Source organism: Trypanosoma equiperdum (genome assembly GCF_001457755.1).
Source record: "Trypanosoma equiperdum strain OVI genome assembly, contig: ctg_125, whole genome shotgun sequence".
Taxonomy (NCBI): domain Eukaryota; phylum Euglenozoa; class Kinetoplastea; order Trypanosomatida; family Trypanosomatidae; genus Trypanosoma; species Trypanosoma equiperdum.
The window spans coordinates 60,249-63,758 of NW_027123238.1; positions in this window are offsets into that span (position 1 = coordinate 60,249).

Sequence of the window (3,510 nt, forward strand, 5' to 3'; positions counted from 1 at the left end):
TCAAAACTTAAGAGATATACAGCAAACGCGAAACGATAAAAAGAAAAAGAGGAAGGGGAAATATTTGAAAATATGGAGAAGTGTTATATGAATATATTTATTTATTTATTTTATCAACTTTTCATGTAATATATTATACATATTGTTGTTTTTTGTTTATTTTTTTTCAAAAAGTCTCACTGTAAAAGGCGAGGGGAATCAGAAATGGGAAGAAAGTAACAGTTCGGAGTCACACAAACAGTCGTAGGAAATAACACACCGACTTTTGTCATAGCCGATGATAAAACGCCTTTGAAAGTAAAAAGAAAAAAAAACAAAAAGACACACGGACCAAATGTGGCAACATCAGTGCGTGAAAGAGACCCGAAGGCGAAAAAAAAAAATGAAGGAGTGCCACCAACGTGCGGGCGCAGCACGGTTAAAAGAATCGCTAACTAAACTAATGTTGCTGCTGCTACTGTTGTCAAGTATATATTATTCTTTTTTTTTCTCCTTTTCCTTCCCCTCCCACTCCTCCTCCTCCCCTCCCCTCCCCTTCATTTGCATTTATTTACTTAATTTAGTATCCTTTTTCTTCCTTTTGCATCATCTCACCCATTGCTTGCAGAGTTAAGTGTAAAGTGTTCATGTGTACGTGAGATAATATTTAAAAACAAAAAACAAAAAGCAAAAAAAACACAACCACAAGCACAAGCACAAGCATTTCATTTTCTCTCTTTCTCTTCTATTCCTTCTTACTTGTAGCTCTTATTATTATTATTATTGTTATAACGCAATAATGACACCAAACTGCTTTCATCACCATCATCATCATCACCTCTACACAAACATATACAAGCACTCACAAATACCGAAGCAAACAAATACGGTAAACAACAGGAGAGGAAAGTTGACAGAAGAGAAAGAGAAAACCAAAAAAAAAATAGATAATAATAAAGGTAAAGACACACACAAACAAACATACAAACATACATACAAAAAAGCAATTAAATAAACAACAAATATTGAAGAATTTCGTTTTTTTTTCCTTTGTGTTTATGTTTGTTTTGTGTGTTCAACATTCCCTCTTTTGTTCCCTTCATACCTTTCCAAGCATACAAATCACCGTCTCCATCTCTTTGTATTTTCATCCTTCTTTTTTTTATTTTCCTTCACACATAAGCACAAGCACAAGCACAGTCATACAAAAACAAAAACAAAAATAAAAATAAAAAACTAACTCCTGACAAGCAGAACGACGCATAAAACAAGAAGGAGGGGGAAAAAGAAAAGAAACACATACATACAAATAATTATTTTTTTTTATCTTGTGTCGTGGAGGGAGAGATGGGGAAGTTCTCAGGTGGCGTGTAAACGAAGCGAAACCGGACAACTGATAGCAAACCAAACCAATAAAAAAAAACAAAGAAGAAATGAATCAAAATCACAAATCACAAATAAAAGAGAAATAAGGAATGAGAGAAGATGATGACGGCATGATGCAATGCCAATACACACTTACATTCCCTTTATTTTTCCTATACATTTTTGTACATAATCGTGCACACACAAACGCACATAGACACGCATTCATTCACATATGCAGATTCATATTTATGCATGCAAAATGTACAAACTTTCAATGTATATATTTATTTATTTATTTTTATATATTATATATTATATTTATATTCATACATGTAACCTTCTTGTCTGATATGTTTCCCGAAACAGGTTTGTATTATACATACGCATACCTGTGTGTATAGCTGTACATTCAAATATACGTATATATTAATATATATGTATACATGATATTTTCTTGATCTCCGCATGCGCCTCAGTGCTCACAACACCGGAACCAAAGAGTAATGGACAACAGCAAAAACGAAAAAGGAAAACAAAACAGCAATACAGAGAATGCAAAGGTAAAACAAAAAAAATTTTTAAAAAGAAGACAAAAAAAGAGCAAAAAAAACAAAAGAAAAAGAAAACGGCCGAACATACAAACGCACAGATACGAACGTACGCCACTTTGTTTTTTTTTCCTTCTTCTTTCCATTTTCTTTTCCTCCACCACTCAATTCTGTTCCTCCTTCCCCCTCCACGGAATACAACAACAAAATAAACAAAAGGTTCTTTTTAAAAAAAAAAAAAGAAAGATAAAAAAAGATAAAAAAAGAAAGAAAGAAACTACAGCAAAGCAAATAAAATGATAAATAGCAGAAACTACGCGAGATTCCCAAGCCAGCAAACAAGAAGCTGAAGGAAAAGAGAGAAATAATAATAATAATACTGCCTTGCAAACAAATGAAAGAAAACACACACGCACAAAGGGATGGTCACATCACAATCACCACAAAAAAAAGTTTGCAGGCCTTCATGCACCGGAATTAAAAGAAAAAAAAGAAAAAAAGAAGGAAACACGGTATGTATTAATACAATATCAATAATAAGGATAGTAAACGCGGTAACAATAATAATTTTTATAACAATAATCACACAAGGTGGAAGGATGAGTTGTAAGCTTGACAAAGAGGATTAGAAAATGGGAAGGAATGAGGGGGGAGAAATTGTTTCGAAATAAAACAAAAACGAAAACAGAAGGGAGCCTATAAGAGAAAGAAAAAAAAACGAATGCGAAACTAATACCAAAAAAAAACATGCTAGCACACGTGTGGGTCAACACACACACATATATCAAGGAGCCTGCACGTCTCATATAAATATATGTATTATAAACATAAGTGTTATATATTGGTGCCTGTACAAATACTTTTTTTTTCTTAAAGTATAATCAATTATTTATGCACAAATCAGTGATTTTCATTTTTCATTTCATCATCCTTTTTCTTCTCGCTCGTTACTTCTGTTTTTATCATTATGATTTATTTCATTTCCTTTCAAACTTGGAGGAAACTGTCCCGTACACATTGGGGAAAACAATCCAAAACAAGAATAAAAAACAAAGAGGAAAAAAAAAGCAGGAGGGCAGCAAGAAGAGAAAGAGAAAGAGAGAATTATCAACTAATAACCACGGTAATGATGATAGTAATGATAATGATAATATTAACAAAAATCATAAAGTTAAGAATATATGAAATGATATAACGTAAAAAAAAAAAGATGGGAAAAGGGAAACAAAAGTTAACTTCCTTCATCCCTGCCACACATCACATATGCAATGGACCTCTTTTTTTCTCTTTTCCATTTTCCCTTTCCATTTAAGTTACACCACTCGTCAAGATTTCATATAAAATTATATCATATCATTTTCATATCATCATCTCCGAGCAGAAAAACACGTACTTCTTTTCCCTTTTTTTTTCGTTTTCACTTTCTCCCTTTCTTTCTTTTCCCCTTTTTTTTCTTTTTTTCTTTCGCTTTTGCTTTCTTTCTTTGTCGCCTCTCCTCCACCTCCCCCGCACTTTTTTTTTTCCTTTGGTGTTGTTACATTGCAGACACACACGAACGCATACTTATTCATAATAAACACAAATCTGAACATTTACCTTATATTTGTTTTTTTTT